The sequence below is a fragment of the Somniosus microcephalus genome, chromosome 2 (genome assembly GCF_052327205.1).
Source record: "Somniosus microcephalus isolate GS21.2 chromosome 2, FLI_Smic_1.0, whole genome shotgun sequence".
In the NCBI taxonomy this organism is placed as follows: Eukaryota; Metazoa; Chordata; class Chondrichthyes; order Squaliformes; family Somniosidae; genus Somniosus; species Somniosus microcephalus.
The window spans coordinates 273062620-273085556 of NC_140988.1; the positions used below are offsets into that span (position 1 = coordinate 273062620).

The following is a 22937-nucleotide window of genomic DNA, read 5'->3' on the forward strand; positions in this document are numbered from 1 at the left end:
GGCCCAGATGACATTCAGGCTTGGGCTGATAAGTGGCAGGTAACATTCGCACCACAGAAGTGCCAGGCAATGACTATCTCCAACAAGAGAGCGTCTAACCGCCGCCACTTGACATTTAGTGGCATTACCATTGCCAAATACTCCACCATCAACATCCTGGGGGTCCCCATTGACCAGAAACTCAACTGGACCAGCCACATAAATACTGTAGCGACAAGAGCAGTTCAGAGGCTGGGTATTCTGCAGCAAGTGTCTCACTTCCTGACTCCCCAAAGCCTTTCCACCATCTACAAGGCACAAGTCAGGAATTTGATGGAATACTCTCCACTTGCCTGGACGAGTGCAGCTCCAACAACACTCAAGAAGCTCAACACCATCCTGGACAAAGCAGTCCGCTTGATTGGCACTGCATCCACCACCTTAAACATTCACTCCCTCCACCACCGGCGTACCGTGGCTGCAGTGTGTACCATCTACAAGATGCACTGCAGCAACTCGGCAAGGCTTCTTCGGCAGCACCTCTCAAACCCATGACCTCTGCCACCTAGAAGGACAAGGGCAGCAGGTGCATGGGAACACCACCACCTCCAAGTTCCCCTCCAAGTCACACACCAACCTGACTTGGAAGTATATCGCTGTTCCTTCATCATTGCTAGGTCAAAATCTTGGAACTCCCTACCAAACAGCACTGTGGGAGTACCTTCACCTCACGGACTGCAGCGGTTCAAGAAGGCAGCTCGTCACCACCTTTTGGTGCTGAATATGTCTTAAGGCTTATCCCCAAACTTTCTAATTCTTGTGCACCTGTTCTGCACCTGCACAACTGCTGAAGATGAGCTGAAAATCTACCCCTCTATGTTTTAAATCAACTACTTGCAGTGTTGTTCTTCAGTAGTAATTGACAGAACTGTTCACAAGACAGTACGATGAAAAGTAGTTTAGTGAATACTAGATACCACAAAACATTTAACTAGTCTTCACAACACAATTTGAAAAAAGCAGGTAATATTGATTTCTGTGAAGATCAATTGATTTTGTCTCCAATTGTATGCATTTTTTCAATTTCTATCACATTTGAGTTTTAGATTAGTTTGTCAAATGCAAATATACTTCTGAGAATAATGTCACATTTTTATATATTCAGATTACAGATTTTTAAAAGTTTTTATCTGTCAAGATATTTGCACATACCATTTTCTTGCAAATAGATAAAGAAGTTATTTCCTTTGCTGATAACACTTGTATTTTGTAGTTAAAGGCAATAACATTCAACTTTCTTATTGATTTTCTTTGTGGCCCCAGATTGATTTTTTTCTTCTGTATATTGGTACTGCGTAAAAACAGTTATTTTTCTCTTTTACATGTCTCTTTTGTCTCTTTTGATCATTGATCTGAGTGATCTAACTTTCTGGGGTTTTTCTTCAGTTAACATGGACAGATTTTTGAAGTATAGCCCTCCACTGGGAACCTTGGACCGCGCCATTTGATGAACCTGCAATCTAATGAGCTGTAATGCTGAGTTACAGTGACCATTTTGTTTGCTTTGGGGGAGGATGGTTAAACCTGAAGTGGGAGACAAGCAAGGCTGTCAAAAGGTGATAGAAGATCGAACCTTGTGAAAATTATGTGGTAGCCCATATTAATGTGCTTGATTTACTTCATAACAGATCAATGCTAGTAAAAGCTCAAATTTCTGAGAATGCAGAACTGCCTTTTTGAAAATCCGTTTTGAGATTCACATTCTAATTTCAACTTCATATTCACCCTTTTATTTCAGAACCCTCCAATGCTGTAACATATGTGATTGTGCTACCATTTAGGATAACTTTACACTCCATAATAGGTGACCAGCCAGTGTTTTAATTATGTCTTTTCCTGCGCTAGATGTAATTCCACAGGATCTCTCAAATTATAATTTTATCAGGTTGTAATTTCTACCCATAAAAATTCAGGGTAAAATCACATGAAGCGTAAGAATCAAAGGCTTACTAAAATTTATGAAAGAAATTTAAGTGACCATCACTGAGCTTCATGATGCTCTGCCATCTCATATAAAGCCATAACCTGTGCTGCATGTTTCTGGTGAAAGCAAAATGCAGTCTGTTCTTTCTGACTATTTCAAAACAGATTCAGATTCAGATTCAGATTCAGATTTAGATTTATTCAGATTCAGATTTAGATTTATTTGCCATATGTAACAAGTACAATGGAATGCTTGTTCCCCGTAGGGACGCGTCAGCTATACATACAGCGCCGCGTTCAGAGTCAATACAATGGCTTCCCGTGGCAGTGGGAGCCCGATGTCCCTCAGCCGCTTCGTCCTCCTCTTCACCGCGGCCTCCTCCTCACTGTTGCCGGCTCCACGTGTGGTGGCCTGCTTCTCCCGCTCTGGCCGCCATGCCCGGCTCCCCTCCTCCCAGCCGGACTGCGAGTTACCCGAAATGGAGCTGCCGGCCGACGTGCTGCAGCGTGTCGTGAGTCTGCTGCTGCTGCTCATTGCGCTGCGCTCCTCCGCCCGACTCGCCGAACACATCGTCGGGATGTGAATGCTCCAATGCGGCCTCCTCTTCACCATCGCCGGCTCCACGGCCCGGGGCCTACTTCTCTCTCTCCCGGGTCGGCCTCTGGCCACCACGCTCGGCTCCCCTCCTCCCAGTCGGAATTCCTTCCCGCCGAGGAGCTGCCGGCCGATGTGCTCCAGCGGGTCGGCTTGGCTGCTGCTGCTGCTCACTGCGCTGCGCTGCCTCTGCCCGACTCGCCGAGCACTTTGCTCCGGTTGCGGGAGCGAGTGGCGAGAGCTGGCCGCCCGAAGCAGGGAGAGCGATCTCAGCACCGGACCGTCACGGCTGCCATTCCTGTTCACTGTAGGACTTGTAGTTCTTCATTAGATGAGTTTCACCATTATTAAGATGTTTCACTTTGTTATATAGCGGGCATAATGACTAAACTCAAATGCATGCCGCCTAACCACTAGACTGATTGAGCCGAAGCACAGTCCCCATTACATAACTGGCCTCCTTGACCATTATACCACCAAGGATCAGATAGACAGGTCCCCCTGTGAAGCCTAAATAACTTTCCCCTCCACTGGAAGATCAAACAAATCCGATTAGTTAGATTGTCTAGTCAGTTTAACATGTGTAGTACAAACATAATGTCTGGTGTGATGATATAATTCAAAGAGAATTATTCAGACTGTTTATTACTTGTTACCTCTTGTTACTAACATTTTGGGTGTCATTTTCAAATAAATTATTATTGCTACATAATTTACAGATCTTCCCTCCAGCACTTCATATTTCTTGGCCACTCTCCTTGTTTTTCAGTGAATTTGAGTGACCCTAAAACTAGAAGTGTTTCCCTGCTATCCTTGAGTTTATCTTTGCTTTACATAAAACATTGGAGAAATGTAATGAGTGATAGCACAGCAAATTTTGGGTCTTAAGAATAGTGGATAAAGAAAAATACTTTTAAACTAAACTAGGAGGCAAGTGACTTATTCCCAGTCTCTGAAACTAACCATTGAGAGACACGCGAGAGCTTCCCACGATTAATTTCTTTCTGAATGTATCTCTGTGTATGTAAACAGCTAGCTTACACTCCATTCCTTCCTACTGTGTTACTCCATAGGACTGACAACACACCTTGTGGAATTGCATGTCAAAATGTATCTCTTGTGAGCTTCAGAGTTTCTTGAACTGCTACACTGGAAACAAAACCTAAATGAAAGCATAGTTTAGAATTTAAATTGGGACTTCCCCAAGATGCTCAAAGCAAGAAAATGATGAAAAACTATGAAATGGGTCTAGTTTTAAAAATCTACTTCCAAGTAGCCTGCCATTTTGGTTAGGGATGGTAGAAGGCACAGGAAAATGAAAGAAAAGGGGTGACTATGATTTTTTATTAATTTATTAAAAACACACTAAATTGGTTACATTCAAAAAAATCTAAAGTTCAAAATGGCCATGGAAGGTTGTAACGACATATAAAATTATGAACTTTTTGTTAACTTTTTCTCAATATTAGTAGTAGTATTCTGACCTGAATGGAAAAAGTAAAAAAAAACTGAACCCTTAAATTAAAAAAAATAATCTGGTTAACAAGATACTGCAAATCTTTTGGTGCTGTAGTAGTTTGAGGTTTTTTTTATTCGTTTTTATGGGATGTGGGGGTTGCTGGCAAGGCCAGCATTTATTGCCCATCCTTAGTTGCCCTTGAGAAGGTGGTGGTGATCTGCTTTCTTGAACCGCTGCAGTTCATGTGGTGAAGGTTCTCCCATAGTGCTGTTAGCTAGGGAGTTCCAGGATTTTGACCCAGCGACGATGAAGGATCTGCGATATACTTCTAAGTCAGGATGGTGTATGACTTGGAGGGGAAGAGTTGGTGGTGTTCCCATGTGCCTGCTGCCCTCGTTCTTCTAGGTGGAAGAGGTCGCGGGTTTGGGAAGTGCTGCCGAAAAAGTCTTGGCGAGTTGCTGCAGTGCATCTTGTAGATGGTACACACTGCAGCCATGGTATGCCAGTGGTAGAGGGAGTGAATGTTTAAGGTGGTGGATGGGGTGCCAATCAAGCAGGCTGCTTTGTCCTGGATGGTGTTGAGCTTCTTGAGTGTTGTTGGAGCTGCACTCATCCAGGCAAGTGGAGAGTATTCCATCACACTCCTGACTTGTGCCTTGTAGATGGTGGAAAGGCTTTGAAGAGTCAGGAGGTGAGTCACTCGCCGCAGAATACCTAGCCTCTGACCTGCTCTTGTTGCCACAGTATTTATGTGGCTGGTCCATTTAAGTTTCTGGTCAATGGTGACCCCAGGATGTTGATGGTGGGGGTTTCGGCGATGGTAATGCCATTGAATGTCAAGGGGAGGTGGTTAGACGCTCGCTTGTTGGAGATAGCCATTGCCTGGCACTTGTGTGGCGCGAATGTTACCTGCTACTTTGCAGCCCAAGCCTGAACGTCGTCCAGGTCTTGTTGCATGCGGGCATGGACTGCTTCATTATCTGAGGAGTTGTGAATGGCGCTGAACACTGTACAGTCATCAGCAAACATCCCCATTTCTGACCTTATGTTGGAGGGAAGGTCATTGATGAAGCAGCTGAAGATGGTTGGGCCTAGGACACTGCCCTGAGGAACTCCTGCAGTGATGTCCTGGACCTTCAATCACCACAACCATCTTCCTTTGTGCTAGGTATGACTCCAGCCAGTGGAGCGTTTTCCCCCTGATTCCCATTGACTTCAGTTTTATTAGGGCTCCTTCATGCCACACTTAGTCAAATGCTGCCTTGATGTCCAGGGCTGTCACTCTCACCTCACCTCTGGAATTCAGCTCCTTTGTCCATGTTTGGACCAAGGCTGTAATGAGGTCGGGAGCCAAGTGGTCTTGGCAGAACCCAAACTGGGCATCAGTATGCACGTTATTGGTGAGTAAGTGCCGCTTGATAGCACTGTCGATGACCCCTTCCATCACTTTGCTGATGATTGAAAGTAGACTGATGGGGCGGTAATTTGCATTATCTATTTCCCCCTTGTAGAAACGCATTCTATTTCTAGCATATTAATGAATTCTAATGTTTTCATTGTGATTCTCCCTATTCAAGCTAGTTACTTTGGCAAACATTTGAGGGGGTTTTATATGCTTCTCAAAAGCTTGTGCCTTTTGTGGCATGAAGGATCTGTTGCATTTGTTAACAGACAAGGATATGTTTTTTTTCCATTTGGTTATCTTTTTCAAACGCCATTTACATCAGTACTGTGCTGCATATATGCACAGTGATGAGGCCTGTGATCAGTAGATGAGAGTTAAACAGGAAACTTTAGATCATTTTGTGATTGTGGCCACAATGGAACGCACCCTCTGCTGGTTGAAGCTTGCACACACTGCTCATCAGGTGAATCCCATTGCATTTAAATGTCCATGGGTTACTCAAATAACACTAGGTTACTCAAATAGCACTGTTGAACTTTTTGTTCAGTGCCTCAAAAGGGCTTGCACACATTAATATGAAACATAATTTGACCAAGTTCAGTTAGCTGAGTAGGTCTCGGTGAATGTATTGCATTAATCAGGTAAACAAGTAAATGGACTGGTGGGCCAAGATAGACTGGAATGCATGGTGTTCCAGCTGTTCTCCTTATGTTTGACTCTCCTACTTGTTTTTCTGTCGTCCTGATCTTTTCATTATTCCTTTCACTATTTTTGCATTTTTACCTTATTTTACTAAGTCCTTTCTCTATATTCTCCTGTTTATAACTGCATTTTGTATCTCCCAACTGCCTAGCCTTTGACCCGCTACTCACCACGATACCTCTGCAGCTGTTGATTGGCTCAACCAGTCCCTCACTTCAACGTTTGATGCCATGGTCCTCAGAAAAATCTTCACTGTCTCCTGTCCCGATCTTCTCCTGGTCCAGCTCCCATCTTCGCTTCCAAAATTGAGCGTACTTGGTGTGTACTTGGCGGAGCCATGCATTGCCAGATCTAGCACAATCATATAAACCTCTACTCAACCACATTCTCCTCTGCCAAAACCACCCACTAATTTAGGATCGTTCTGGAGGGCAAAGATAGCCCCAGGCTCCTTTTCTCCACTACCAACTGCCTCTTTTAAACCCATCTGCCTGGTTCCCTCCACCTTCACCTCTGGCAATGTGCAAGGAGTTCATAGATTTCTTCATCACCAAGATAAACATTTATTCAGCTGTTTCCCCTTCCTTTAACAATCAGGCCAAACTCCTCCAAGTCTCTTCCCACACTGCCCCCTCCCCCCTTTCTCTAGCTCTGTACTCCTGTCTCTCTCTCTAATCTCTCCCATATCTCCCCCACCCCCCATGCCCTCTCCAAGCTCATGTCATTGATCAGACTGACATCCTTCTCCCTCTACACCATTCTTGCTAAGTTCCTGACCACCATCCTTCTCTTCTTGGTCCTCATTTTAGCTGACAGTGTAAATGATTTCCTCTCTTGGGCACTGTCTCCTTTTTGAGGCTACCATCATCACTCACCCCCTCAAAAAAAACATCCTTGAGCCCTCTGTCCTTGTTTACTATCATCCCGTCTCTAACCTCCCTTCTTCAAAATCCTTGAATGTGTTGCTGCCGCCCATCCCTCCCACAACTACCTGCCTGCAGCTCTCCAATCAGTGTCCCCAACCCCCAACCAGCCCACAACATTAAAACAACCCTAAACAAAAATCATGAATAACATTCTCTGGACTGTGACCATGGCCCATTATCTCTCTTTCTAATCATCCTGGACCTTCTTTTCAGCGTTCGATATGATTGATTACACCATCGTCCTCTAATGCCTCTCTTCCGTTATCTAGCTCGGTGGGACTATCCTTGCTTGGTTCCACTCTTGCCTATGCAATCATAGCCATGGCATCTCTTCCCGACCCCGCAGAGTTACCTCTGGAGTACCCCAAAGATCCTCCCTATTCTTCATTTACATGCTGCTCCTTGATGATTTAAGCTTAAAAGCAAGGGGGACATAGGGAAAGCTTTCACATGTATGCTGATGACACTCAACTCTACCTCTCCACTGCCTCTCTGTTGCCAGACTGCTTGTCTAATATCCAGTCTTGGATGAGCTGTAATTTAAGAACATAAGAATTAGGAGCAGGAGTAGGCCATTTGCCCTTCGTGCCTGCTCCGCCATTCAATAAGATCATGGCTGATCTTCTACCTCATCTCCACTTTTCTGAACTATCTCCATATTCCTTGATTCCCTTAATATTCAAAAACCTGTCGATCTCTGTCTTGAATATACTCAACGACTGAGCCTCCACAGCCCTCGGGGGTAGAGAATTCCAAAGATTCACCAGACTCTTGTAAAGAAATTTCTCCTCATCTCAGTCCTAAATGGCCAACCCCTTATTCTGAGACTGTGACCCCTGGTTCTAGGCTCCCCAACTAGGGGAAACATCCTCCCTGCATCTACCCTGTCGAGCCCTGTAAGAATTTTGTATGTTTAAATGAGATCACCTCTCATTCTTCTAAACTCTAGAGAATATAGGCCTAGTCTACTCAATCTCTCCTCATAGGACAATGCCCCCATCCCAGGAACCAGTCTGGTGAACTTTTGTTGCACTTCCTCTATAGCAAGTATATCCTTTTCCTTATGTAAGGAGACCAAAACTGTACACAATACTCCAGATGTGGTCTCACCAGGGCCCTATATAATTGCAGTAAGACGTCTTTACTCTTATACTCAAATCCTCTTGTAATAAAGGCCAACATACCATTTGCTTTCCTAATTGCTTGCTGTACCTGCATGTTAGCTTTCAGTGATTCGTGTACAAGGACACCCAGGTCCCTCTGAACACCAACATTTCCCAATCTCTCACCATTAAAAAAAAATACTCTGCTTTTCTATTTTTCCTACCAAAGTGGATAACTTCACATTTCTCCACATTATATTCCATTTGCCATGTTCTTGCCCACTCACTTAGCCTGTCTATATCCCCTTGAAGCTTCCTTGCATCCTCCTCACAACTTACATTCTCACCCAGCTTTGTATATATTATATTTGGTCCCCTCATCCAAATCATTGATGTAGATTGTGAATAGCTGAGGCCTAAGCACCGATCCTTGCGGTACCCCACTAGTTACAGTCTGCCAACCCAAAAATGACCAGTTTATTCCTACTCTCTGTTTTCTGTCCGTTAACCAATCCTCAATCAATGCTAGTATATTACCCCCAATCCCATGTGCCCTAATTTTGTTTTATAATTTCCACCAGCTAAACATGGCATTCTGTTGGACCCTGGGTTTCAGTACCCATATTCTTTCCATCACAAAGATTGCTTACTTGCACCTCTAACATCACCCACCTCTACCCCTGCTTCAGCCCATCTACCACTGAAACTCGCATTTGTACCTTCTAGATTCAATTACTGCAGTGTTCTCCTGACTCAGCCTCCCATCCTCCACCCTCTGTCAACTTTAGCTTATCCAAATCTGCACTGTTCATATCATATTCTGTCAGTCCCGCTCACCCATCATCCCTGACCTCGCTGACTTACATTGGCTTTTAGTCCCTCAGTTTAAAACTTCAATTGATGTGTTTCAATCCCTCCCTATCTCTAACCTCTTGAGCTCTGCACCCCGCCCCCCTCCCCCGCCGGACACACTCTTCCTCTGTATCTAGTCTCTTGTGCATCCCCGCACCCTTTGCCTTGCCATTGGTGACCACTTTCAGGCATCTAGGTTCCAAACTTTGAAAATTCTCTCAAGTTCCTTTGCCTCTCCACCTCCCTCTCCCTCAAGACCCTCCTGAAGACCCACCTCTAAGAGCTACCTTAAGGTCACCCCTCCTAATACAGTAGCTCCTTCTGTGGCTCGGCATCTCTGTGTTTCTTTACGTCACTGTGAAATTTCTGGAGACACTTTTCTTCATTAAAGGCACTATATAAATGCTTGTTGTTTAATTCTTCCTTTTCTGTATTTGTCTTGTTTTGCATTCTGTCCCTCTACTTTTTCTCATTTTATCTTGCTGCTGCTTTGGAGTCTTAATCCACTAGTAGTAACAGAAGAGAGAATTTGTAATGTAATTTCATCTACTCAACATTTTGTTTTAGCAAGAGAAAATCAAAAAAATACTTAAATATGAAATTCCTCCTATCAATTATTTCAGCAAAAAAGTCAGCTAAGTAAAATATAGGATTTCTCATTTTGTACTTGCACTAACACTTTGCAAAGATTATAAACAGGAGCAAATGTTAGCCTCTTTCTATCGCCCCAACTTGATTCCACTTGTCCATATTTCTCAGTATTCTGTCTTCATTCCTATTTTTGCTTAACTTCAATTTTGTTCACAACACCCCAATCTAACCTATCTTTCTAACCATTTTTCAAGTTTAAAATCTTGGACATACTTATTTTCTTTCTGCCTGTTCTCTTAACAGTTGAATGGCATAGGGGAACAAACAACCAAGTCCTAACAAGTGGCCCCTCAGGGGAGCATCACCAGTATGACTGGTCCAAACAAACTAAAATCATGTGTGCTGAGTTAGAATATGACCTAATACTGGCTTGTGAATAAAACACAATGGCCTAGAAATTGGGTTTTGGCGCAGCGAGGGCTTTAGCGCCGGAAGTTAGTGCCGGCGCTAAGTCCCCCTGCGCGCGCCAAAAATTCAGTAGCGCCGCGCCCAAACGGCTGCCGGCGCTACTGGAGGGTTTCAGCGCCTCCCAATGGGCGCTACCTGCCCCATTGCGGCGCTGTTCCGGCGCTGCGGCGCCCGATGCGGTGCGGCAGGCTGGGGAAGTGCAGGCCTCCTCCTTCCGTTAAGGAGGAGCTGCCTGCACCCGACCGCTGGCCGTTGACGGCTGAATAAAAATGAGCCCGGCACCTCGGAGAAGTGCCGGGCTCGCGGCCCACATGCATCTGTGCCGCGGGGGGGTCTTGGAGGAGTCCGGGGAGGGAGGTGCGGGCAGGCGGCCGCCGGGGAAGCGGCCGGCCGCCGCGCGACCTTAATGCGCCGGCGCTAACTTCAGCAAGGCACCTTTTACAGAACGTTGCTTGCGGCTGCCACGGGCGAGGCGGCCGCAACTCAATTTTGGAGTTCGGGCGGGTTACCACGGCAACCGGGACGCTGCGCACACCGATGACGTCATCGGTGCCGGCGCAGCGCTACCGGTGCAACGCCGCTTTAGGGCCCCACTCAATTTTTCAAATGGCCATAACTCTGGCGCTAGTCCCTCTAGCGCCTCAAAAGCGGCGCTAAGGCTAGTGAATTTCTAGGCCAACATATCCTACGGTGCCCACCGATTCCGAAAGCCTTGAAGCAAACCAGTGAACACCGCGTGATTTTGTTCCGAAGTCTCCCAGGCGCATATGAATCCTTGCTGTCTTCTACCTTGGAGGTGAGAGCAAGTCTAAAAAATAGGTTTTAAAGGCCCACATATAGGAGATTGACAGGGTCACTGTAACCAGATCAATCTGGGATGTGTTGTACATCTCCGAATCCACAAACGGTTCTGCCAATGAGTAAACTAAGGAGCCCAATGGCAACAAGATGAATAAACATATTCACAGCGCTCAGCAGATTAATATGTCGAGGAACCAACTAGAGATCAGGCCATTTTAGACTGGGTATTATGTAATGAGAAAGGATTAATTAGCAATCTTGTTGTGCGAGGCCTCTTGGGGAGGAGCAATCATAATATGATAGAATTCTTCATTAAGATGGAGAGTGAAGTAGTTGACTCCGAGACTAGGGTCCTGAATTGAAATAAAGGAAACTACGATGGTATGAGGTGCGAGTTGGCTAGGATGGATTGGGGAACGTTACTTAAGGGTTGACGGTGGATCGGCAAAGGCAAACATTTAAAGATCACATGGATGAACTACAGAATTTGTTCATCCCTGTTTGGCATAAAAATAAAACAAAAAAGCTGACAACCGTGGCTAACAAGGGAAATTAGGGATAGCATAAGATCCAAGGAGAGGACATATAAATTGACCAGAAAAAGCAGCAAACCGGAGGATTGGGAGCAGTTTAGGATTCGGCAAAGGAGGACAAAGAGATTAATTAAGAGGGGGAAAATAGAATATGAGAGTAAGCTTTCAGGGAACATAAAAACTGACTGTAAAAGCTTCGATTGATATGTGAAGAGAAACAGATTGGTGAAGTCAAGCATAGATCCCTTGCAGTCAGAATCAGAGGAATTTATAATGGGGAACAAAGGAATGGAAGACCAATTAAATACATACTTTGGTTCTGTCTTCACAAAGGAGGACACAAATAACCTCCCAGAGATGTCGAGGAACATAGGGTGTAATGAGAAGGAGGAACTGAATGAAATCAGTATTTGTAGGGAAATGGTGTTCAGGAAATTGACCGGGTTGAAGGCCAATAAACCCCCAGGGCCTGATAATCTACATCCTAGGGTACTTAAGGAAGTAGTCCTGGAAATAGTAGATGCGTTGCTGGTCATCTTCCAAAATTCTATAGATTCGGGAACAGTTCCCATGGATTGGAGGGTAGCTAATGTAACCCCACTATTTAAAAAAGGTGGTAGAGAGAAAACGGGGAATTATAGACCGGTAAGCCTGACATCGGTAGTGGGGAAAATGCTAGAGTCCATTCTAAAAGATGTTATAGCAGTGCACTTGGAAAGCAGTGACAGGATCGGACAAAGTCAACATGGATTTACAAAAGGTAAATCGTGCTTGACTAATCTACTGGAATTTTTTGAGGATGTAACTGGTAGAATAGATAAGGGAGAACCAGTGGATGTGGTGTATTTGGACTTTCAGAAAGCTTTCGATAAGGTCCCGCATAAGAGATTAGCATGCAAAGTTAAAGCACGTGGGATTGGGGGTAAGGTACTGATTTGGATAGAGAACTGGTTGGCAGACAGGAAGCAAAGTGTTGGAATAAACGGGTCTTTTTCTGACTGGCAGGCAGTGACTAGTGGGGTACCACAGGGATCGGTGCTAGGACCCCAGCTATGCACAATATATATTAATGATCTAGATGAGGGAACTAGATGTAATATCTCCAAGTTTGCAGATGACACAAAGCTGGGTGGGCGTGCGCGCTGTGAGGAGGAGGCAGAGAAACTCCAGTATGATTTGGACAGGTTGGGTGATTGGGCATATGCATGGGAAATGCAGTATAATGTGGATTAATGCGAGTTTATCCACTTCGGTGGCAAAAACAGATTATTATTTGAACGGCAATAGATTGGGAAAAGGGGAAGTGCAACGAGACCTGGATGTCCTTGTGCACCGCTGAAGGTAAGCATGCAGGTGCAGCAGGCGGTTAAGAAGGCCTTCATAGCGAGAGGATTCGAGTACAGGAGCAAGGATGTCTTGCTGCAGTTGTACAGGGCCTTGGTGAGACCACACCTTGATTATTGTGTGCAGTTTTTGTCACCTTATCTGAGGAAGGATGTTCTTGCCATGGAGACAGTGCAGCGAAGATTCACCAGACTGATACCTGGGATGGCAGGAATGACGTTATGAGGAGAGAGTGGGTCGATTAGGCTTATATTCGCTAGAGTTTAGAAGAATGAGAGGGGATCTCATTGAAACTTATAAAATTCTAACAAGACTAGACAGACTAGATGCAGGAAGGATGTTCCCGATGGCAGGGGAGTCCAGAACCAGGGGTCACAGTTTAAGGATAAGGGGTAAGCCATTTAGGACTGAGATGAGGAGGAATTTCTTCACCCAGAGAGTGGTGAACCTGTGGAATTCTCTACCACACAAGGCAGTTGAGGCCAATTCATTAAATATATTCAAGAAGGAGTTAGATATATTTCTTAAGGCTAAAGGGATATTGGGAGAAAGCAGGGACAGGGTACTGAATTTGGATGATCATCCATGATCTCATTAAATGGCGGAACAGGCTCGAGGGGCCGAATGGCCTGCTCCTCCTATCTTCTATGTTAATAATTGAGCTGGCAGTACAAATTATTTGTTGGTACATGGTGGGGCTGTCATCAGTAGTGACTTCTATCATTATTTCTCGATACAGAATGTTTACTATCTCTGATTGTTCAGACTGTATAGCCTTGGACAGCTGGCTATAATGTATAATTGCTCATTGTTTTAAAATATAATCTTAAAACTTAAACATGTTTATGTATATAATGCCCTCAAATATGCAGAGGAGAGGAGCAAAGTAGCAGTGTTTTTAACGGTACATTTAATTTCCGTTTCTAATAAATTGAAAGTGTGCATTCTTATTCTAAATCTAGCTGAACTGAGGCTTTTCAAGAAGGATATATGAAAGAACCAATATTTTCAAACCAGTTAATTGAATAGAGCAATTATGCTGTGCATAATGTATGCTAACTTATTGTACAAGTATACAAACATATACTGAAGTTCATTGTAAAGAGCAATGCAATGATTAAATGCACGTTATAGTGAATTGCTCAAATCATAGAGTCAAAGGTGACATTAAGAAAAAGGAGATGCATTAAGTTGTGTTCTAACATTTGGCCAGTAATTTTGCAACTGTGCAGCAGATTGTTCAATAATAAATGAGTACAATAGAGCTGTAAGCCACTTCTGACTGAACTATGCTTGCCACTGTAGTATGTTGCCTTCTCTGTTCAATTAGGTTTGCATGTTAAACAAAAGCCTGCTGTGTAGACTCTCATAGACCTGCTGTGAAACATCTGCAAGGGCTGTCACAGTTCATATTTTGTCTGACTTGTCTTGCAGAATTTAGGATATGAATTTGTTCTTGGATGTGGGCTTAGTAAATAAGTCCTAAAACATCAGGTTTAAATTTTTTTTAATCCTTATTTTCCAATACAAAACATAAAGTATAACCCTGATGAAAGAATGGTGTTGGGTAATTTGTTTTAATATGCCCCAGAAAGTATGAGAACACAAAGCTTTTTTTAAGAAAGGTATTCTCTAATTTGAGAGAATTAATTTTAGCATAGAACCTGAAAATCTTGTCAAATGTTTGCGATTGCCTGTATATTTTAATTGTGCTTATTTCCCACCTCCGTGCAAATGAAAATTGTTGCATCCCAATTTTGAACACAGTTTCTGCAGAGTTTTGTTACAAGTCAATGACTATGGCAGATGCTCTTTAACCAAGGATGACTTGCTTCCACATTAAAAATGAGTTCTCGGGTGACTGATGAGTCCAATGCGGGACCTACAGCCTTTGTCACAGGTGGAGCAGACAGTGGTTGAAGGGGCAGGTGGGTGGAGTGCTTGGGTTGACGTGCGCTGCCTGCACTTGGCTTCCGCTTGCTCCCGGTGAAGAGACTCGAGGTGTTCGGCGCCTTCCCGGATGCTTCTCCTCCACTTTGTGCGGTCTTGGGCCAGGGATTTCCAGGTGTCGGTGGGGATGTTGCACTTTTTCAAGGAGGCTTTGAGGGTGTCCTTGAAGCGTTTCCTCTGCCCACCTGGGGCTCTCTTGCCGTGTCGGAGTTCCGAGTAGAGCGCTTGTTTTGGGAGTCTCGTATTGGGCATGCGGACACTGTGACCCGTCCATCGGAGCTGATTGAGCGTGGTCAAAGCTTCGATGCTGAGGATGTTGGCCTGAGCGAGAACACTGACATTGGTGGGCCTATCCTGCCAATGGATTTGCAGGATCTTGCGGAGTCAGCGTTGGTGGTACCTCTGCAGTGCTTTGAGGTGCCTGCTGTACATGGTCCATGTCTCTGAGGCATACAGCAGGGCGGGTATCACTGCTGCTCTGTAAACCATGAGCTTAGTGCCGGGTTTGAGGTCCTGGTCTTCAAACACTCTCTTCCTCAGGCGAGCGAAGGCTGCACTGGCACACTGAAGGCGGTGTTGGACTTCGTCGTCGACGTCTGCCCTTGTTGACAGTAGGCTCCCGAGGGATGGAAAGTGGTCCACGTTGTCCAAGGCCATGTCGTGGATTTTGATAATCGGGGGGCAGTACTGTGTGGGGGGTGAAGGTTGGTATAGGACCTTTGTCTTACGGATGTTTAGTGTAAGGCCCATGCTCTCATATGCTTCGGTGAAGGTGTTGACGATGGTTTGGACTTCAACCTCCGAGTGAGCGCAGACGCAAGCGTCGTCTGCATACTGTAATTCCACGACAGAGGATGGGATGACCGTGGATCTGGACTGGAGGCGACGGAGGTTGAACAGTTTCCCGTTTGTTCTGTAAATTAGCTCCACTCCAGCGGGGAGCTTACTGAGGGTGAGATGGAGCATTACAGCAAGGAAGATCGAGAAGAGTGTTGGTGCGATGACACAGCCTTGCTTGACCCCGGTTCGTACGTGAATTGGGTCTGTGGTGGAACCGTTGGTCAGGATCACGGCTGGCATGTCATCGTGAAGGAGGCGGAGGATGGTGACAAACTTTTGAGGGCAGCCGAATTTGAGGTGGACACTCCATAGTCCCTCACGGTTGACAGTGTCGAAGGCCTTTGTGAGATCAAAGAAGGCCATGTACAGTGGTTGGTGCTGTTCCCTGCATTTCTCTTGTAATTGACGTGTGGTGAAGATCATGTCCATTGTGCCCCTTAGTGGGCGGAATCTGCATAGCGACTCTGGGAGGAGCTCTTCGGCCACTGAGAGAAGGCGATTGAGGAGGATTCTTGTGATGATTTTCCCTGTGGCAGACAGCAGGGAAACTCCTCTGTAATTACCGCAATCGGACTTGTCACCTTTCTTGAAGATGGTCACAATTACGGCGTCTGAGATCCCCTGGCATGCTCTCCTCCTTCCAGATAAGAGAAATGAGTTCATGAATTTGCGCCAGTAGTGCTTCTCCGCCATGCTTTAGTGCCTCGGCAGGGATTCCATCTGCTCCTGAGGCCTTGTTGTTCTTCAGTTGTTGGATGACCTTTTCAACCTCATGCCAGACTGGGGTTGTGCTGAGATGGTGGCGGGTAGCATGCTGTGGGATGGAGTTGAGGACACTCGTGTCGAAGACAGAGTCGTGGTTTTTCAAGATGGCTCCTGTGCTGGCAGCTCCCTAGGGAGCTCCGTTGCCATCATTTGCTCTTTTCCACCCCCCCCCCCCCCCCCCGCCCCAGTCTCCTCTCTCCTGCTGTTTAAGTTCCCCTAGCTCTAAGAGTGGGTGCATTTTATCCCTAACTGCAAGTTCAAGCTGCAAGGTTAAAGTTACCTGAGCCCACTGCCCATCCCCCGACCATGCCTGTTCTTTGTTCTCAGTGAGCCCTGGCTCTTCACTTAAACATAGCTCCCAAATTCCCAGACCTCTATGCCGTCAAGACTACGCTTCTCCACTAGACTAATGATCTAGAGACTAGTGGATCGCGAGTGGAGCTCGGGGCCAGGGATCGCGAGACTATCGGTGCTAATTTGATCCTGTGAGAGACAACATCATTCATGTCCGAGGCCGGGACCCAGGAACGAGGACGAGCCCGGCAGTGAGATCAAGGCCCAGGAGTGGCGCAGTGTGGACCAGCAGCGGGGTCAGGGCCCAGGGAAGGTGCGGCACGGGCCAACAGCGAGGTCAGGAGGACCACAATGCATCCTATGAAACTCAGGCAGAGAGGACCTGCGGGAAGGAGGGAGGAGGACAGTAGGAGTATGTTTGTGTGTGTGTGCTAGGCCATTGTAGCAGAGCCTGGTCTCCAATCGTCTTGGATCCCCTTGCCATTGGACCAAGACCCTGCTCTGTCAAGCCCAGACAAGAGTAATACAGTGGATGTAATTGATCTAGATTTTCAAAAGGCCTTCGATAAGATGCCACACAATAGACTAATGAATTAGGTCAGAGAATGCAAAGTCAGGGGACAAGTAGCAGAATGGATAGCTCGCTGGCTGCAAGACAGAAAGCAGAGAGCAGGGGTAAAGGGTAGCTATTCAGAGTGGCAGAAGGTAGAAAGTGGGGTCGCACAAAGATCAGTACTGGGACCATTGTTGTTCACAATTTACATTAACGATTTAGACGTTGGAATCAAAAACACAATTTCTAAATTTGCAGATGACACCAAAATGGGGAATAGTCAATACTGAGGAGGACTGCAACAAATTACAAGAATACATTAATAAACTTTCAGAATGGGCATATAATTGGCAAATGAATTCCAACACAACTAAGTGTGAACTATTACATTTTGGTAAGAAAAATAAGGAGTTCACGTATTACTTGGAAAATAGGAATCTAAATGGGGTAGAGGAGCAACGGGATCTGGAAGTACAAATACACAAATCATTGAAAGTAGCGATGCAGGTTAATAAGGCCATTTAAAAAAAAAAAAAAAGCAAATCAAGCACTAGGGTTTATTTCTCGAGGGATTGAATTCAGAAGTGGAGAGGTTACGCTAAACCTGTATTGGTGGTGTGGAGATGCCGGAGTTGGACTGGGGTGGACAAATGTAAGAAGTCACACAACACCAGGTTATAGTCCAACAGCTTTATTTGAAATCACAAACTTTCGGAGCGCTGCTCCTTCTTCAGGTGAAGTGGAGAAATGCATAAAGACACAGCTTATATAGTCAGAGAATAATGTCAGATGTTTACAGGTAACCTTTCCAACTGCCATTTATCACACCTCGGCAGAGAGATAATCACAGCAGTCAAAGGTGTGAATGGTGTCCAAACAGGTCAGTCAGGGAAACATTACATCAAAGAACAATGAGGTGGGGTCACAAGGGGTCAAATATTGCAGATGCTGGGGTCTGTATGAAAAGCAAAAAAAAGACAAAAAACATTTTTTTGGGCTGGAAATCACAGCAGGTCCGGCCGCATCTGTGACTGACCTGTTTGGACACCATTCACACCTTTGACTGCTGTGATTATCTCTCTGCTGAGGTGTGATAAATGGCAGTTGGAAAGGTTACCTGTAAACATCTGACATTATTCTCTGACTATATAAGCTGTGTCTTTATGCATTTCTCCACTTCACCTGAAGAAGGAGCAGCGCTCCGAAAGCTTGTGATTTCAAATAAAGCTGTTGGACTATAACCTGGTGTTGTGTGACTTCTTACATTTGTAAACCTGTATTGAACCTTGGTTAGACCACACTTGGAGTACTGTGTACAGTTCTGATCACCATATTATCAAAAGGATATAGAGGCACTGGAGAGGGTGCAAAATAGTTTTACAAGGATGATACCAGAAAAGTGTGGTTATACCTATCCGGAAAGGATGAAAAGGCTGGGTCTCTTTTTCTCTTGAAAAGAGAAAGCCGAGGGGTGACCTAATAGAGGTCTTTAAAATTTTGAAAACTTTTGATAGAGTAAACACAAAAAGAGTGTTTCCGCTTGTGGCGAAGAGCAAAACTAGAGGCCATCATTATAAGGTAGTCGCCAAGAAATGAAATACTGAATTCAGAAGAAACTTCTTTACCCAGAGAGTGGTGAGAATGCGGAACTCGCTACCACAGAATGGCTGAAGTGAATAATATAGATTCATTTAAGGGGAGGCTAGATAAGCATATGAGGGAGAAGGGAGTTAGAGGGTTATACTGATAGATTTAGATGAAGAAAGATGGGAGGAGGCTCCAGTGGAGCATAAACGCCGTCATGGACTGGTTGGGCCGAATGGCCAGTTTCTGTGCTATATATTCTATTTTAAGTAAGATCAAAATAAATCTTAACCGTATCAAGACTTTGCTAAAACAGATTTGTAACATTAACAAATGTACACCTGTAAAATCGGTTGTACAATTTGCTTGTAAGAAAGATCTTGCATTTATATAGTGCCTTTCATGACCTCAGGACACCCGATGCGCTTTACAGTCAATGAAGTACTTTTGAAGTGTAATCACTATTTTAATGTAGGAAATGTGGCAGCATAGCAAGTACCCACAATCAACAATGTGATCATGACTAGTTGGTTGCAGGCTAAATGTTGGCCAGGACACTGGAGAGAGCGCCCCTGCTCTTCAAAATAGTGCCATGGGATCTTTTACGTCCACCTGAGAGGGCAGTTGGAGCCTCGGTTTAACATCTCATCTGAAATACAACATCTCATCTGAAATACAGCACCTCTGACAGTGCAGCAGAACTGCACTGGAGCATCAGAATAGGTTTTGTTCTCTAGTCTCGGGAGTTGGACTTGAAACAACAACCTTCTGCGTCAGAGGTGAGTGTGCTGCCAGTGAGCCGCAGCTCACACCTTGAGCTTGAGCACAGAGCTGGGTGAATCACTATCGAAGTGGATCGCAAACAGAGTGCACGAATTTGGTGTTAGTAGGAATTTGGTGGAGTGCAGGAAGGCGATTTCTCACATCCAACTCAAAAGAAGGAATGGAGCCACAGAACCCGAGGATTCTAAGTTAAGTATCTAGATATCTAATATTTAGGTTCTTTGTGTTTAGTATCTCAGTGGTTCATGTTAACCTTGAGTAAATAATTTTGTCTTTCCTCTCTCTAAGTTAGGGTAGTGGGTTAAACGAAGAAGTTTAATTAACAACAGAAAACGCTGGAAAAACTCAGCAGGCCAAGCAACATCCGTGGAGAGAGAAACAAAGTCAACGTTTTGGGTCGAAACCCTTCTACAGAACCCTTCTACAGCTTCGACCAGAAACGTTGACTCTGTTTCTCTCTCCATGGATATTGCCTGGCCTGCTGAGTTTTTCCAGCGTTTCCTGTTGTTATTTCGGATTTCCAGCATCCGCAGTATTTTGCTATCGAAGAAGTTTAATTAGTAGTCTAATAACTAGAGGCGTGGCAGGGCACCTCAGTCCCGTCGAATGCACATCCTGTGCCATGTGTAAAGTCCAGGATGCTGCTTGTGTCCTGGATAACCACATGTGCAGGACATTTCATGAACTGGAGGAGCTCGAGCTCTGGGTTTCGGAGCTTGAGCAGCAGCTGGTGTCAATGCAGTGCATCCGCGAGGCTGGGAGCCACATGGATAGCACGTTTCAGGAGGTGGTCACACCGCAGAGTAAGAGTTTGCAAGCAGGGTGGGAATGGGTGACCGTCAGACAGACAAGGAGGACCAAGCAGGTAGTACAGGAGTACCCTGAGTGCATCTTGCTCTCTAACCAGTTGAAGGCGATGGTTCCTCTGGGGAGTACAGCCAAGCCAAGTCTACAGCACCATGGGTGGCTCATCTGTACAGGGCGGGAGGATGAAGGTCAGGAAAGCAATAGTGATAGGGGATTCAATAGTATGGGGAACAGACAGGTGCCAGGACCAAGGATGTCAGTGAGCGGCTGCAGGACATTTTATGGGGGGAAGGTGAACAGCCAAGAGGTCGTGGTCCATATCAGTACCAATGACATAGGTAGAAAGAGGGACGAGGCCCTGCAGGCAGATTTTAGGGAGCTAGGAAAGCGACCAATAAGCAGGACCTCAAAGGTAGTAATCTCTGGATTAATCCCGATGCCACATGCCAGTGAGTATAGAAATAGGAGGATAGAGCAGATGAATGCATGGCTGAAGAGATGGTACAGGAAGGAGGGCTTTAGATTCCTGAGGCATTGAGACCGGTTCTGGGGGAGGTGGGACGTGTGCAAGTGGATGGGTTGCACCTCAACAGGGCTGGGACCAATATCCTCCTGGGGGGGTGGCGGGGCTTCTTGTGCTGTTTGGGAGGGTTTAAACTAGCTTGGCAGGGGAATGGGAACCTGAGCGTAGATTCAGAAGGAAGAGAAGCAAAGCTGGAAATGGAAGGCAGAAAATAGACAACAAAGGAGTTTGGCAGTGCCTAATGGTATATACTTAAATATAAGGAGTCTAGTGAATAAGGCAGATAAGCTGAGGGCACAGATAGACACTTGGAAGTATGATATCACAGCTATTACTGAAACATGGCTGAAAGTAGGGGAGGAATGGCAGCTCAACATTCCTGGTTACAGGGTTTTCAGATGCGATAGAGAATGGGATAAAAAAGGACGGTCACAGTATTGTTTAAAGAAACAATTACAGCTGTGAGGAGGGATGATATGTTAGAAGAATCATCAAATGAGGCCATATGGGTTGAACTGAAAGAAGAGGCACTCACACTGCTGGGAGTGTACTTTAGACTCGCAAATAGTCAGAGGGAGATAGAAGAGCAAATACGTAGGCAAATTTCTGAGAAGAGCAAAAACAATAGGGCAGTAATAGTAGGGGATTTCAACTACCCTAATATTAACTAGGATAGAATCAGTGTAAAAGGTATAGAGGGCGCAGAATTCTTAATGCATTCAGGAGAACTTTTTTAGCCCGTACGTAGCAAGCCCAACAAGATAGGGGGCGGTTAACGACTTAGTTTTAGGGAACGGGTGGAAGGGGTATCAGTGGGAGAACATATTGGTGGTACTGATCATAATTCATTTAGATTTAGCGTAGTTATAGAAAAGGACAAAGATAGACCAGGATTAAAAGTTCTCAATTGGGGAGTGGCCAATTTTACTAAGCTGAGATGTGATTTAGCAAAAGTGGACCGGACGGTAAATCAGTGGAAGGCATTCAAGGAGGAGATAGTGAGGGTTCAGAGCAAATATGTTCCCACAAAGAAAAAGGGTGGGACTGCCAAATCTAGAGCCCCCTGGACGTCAAGGGGCATACAGCGTAGGATAAGGCAACAAAAGGGAAGCTTATGTCAGATAGAGGAGTATAGAAAGAAAAGAAAGACTTGCATTTATATAGCGCATTTTACGACCACCGGACGTCCCAAAGCACTTTACAGCCAATTGAGTACTTTTTTAAGTGTAGTCACTGTTGTAATGTCAGAAATGTAGCAAGCTCCCACAAACAGCAATGTGATAATGACCAGACAATCTGTTTTTTCTTGTGTTGATTGAGGAATAAATATTCACCAGGATGCCGGGAATAATTCCCCTGCTCTTCTTCGAAATCATGCCATGGGATCTTTTTCGTCCACTCGAGAGCAGATGGAGCCTCAGTTTAACGTCTCATCCGAAAGATGGCACCTCTGACAGTGCAGCACACCCTCAGCACTGCACTGTAGTGTCAGCCTAGATTTTTGTGCTCAAGTCTCTGGAGTGGGACTTGAACCCACAATCTTTTGCCAAGTGTGCTATGCACTGAACCACAGCTGACATAGAAAGTGCAGGGGTAAAATTAAAAAGAAGCGAGAGGGCATGGAAAAATATTGGCAAGTAAAATCAAGGAAAACCCAAAGATGTTTTATAAATACATAAAGAGCAAGAGGATAACTAAAGACAGAGTAGGGCCTATTAGAGACCAAAAAGGTAATCTGTGTGTAGAGGTGGAAGACGTGGGTATGGTTCTTAATGAATACTTTACGTCAGTTTTTATGTTCCCTGCAAGCTTACTCTCATACTCTATTTTCCCCCTCTTAATTAATCCCTTTGTCCTCCTTTGCTGAATCTTAAACTGCTCTCAATCCTCCGGTTTGCTCCTTTTTCTGGTCAATTTATATGTCCTCTCCTTGGATCTTATGCTATCTCTAATTTCCCTTGTTAGCCAAGGTTGTCACCATTTTTGTTCTTTTTTATGCCAAACAGGTATGAATAAATTCTGTAGTTCGTCCATGCGATCTTAAAATGTTTGCCATTGCCTATCCACCATCAACCCTTTAAGTAACATTCCCCAATC

General features: G+C 45.0%; 1 protein-coding gene and 1 pseudogene across 4 annotated transcripts in view; one reads left to right on the forward strand and one right to left on the reverse strand.

The window, feature by feature from the left end:
- The window catches only part of LOC147123403 (ADP-ribosylation factor-like protein 15), a 430360-nt gene that overhangs the window by 237678 nt on the left and 169745 nt on the right, over positions 1 to 22937 (forward strand). The gene's annotated exons all lie outside the window — the stretch shown is intronic.
- LOC147123404 (uncharacterized) overlaps positions 5319 to 22937 on the reverse strand; it is a 66850-nt pseudogene continuing 49231 nt past the window's right edge.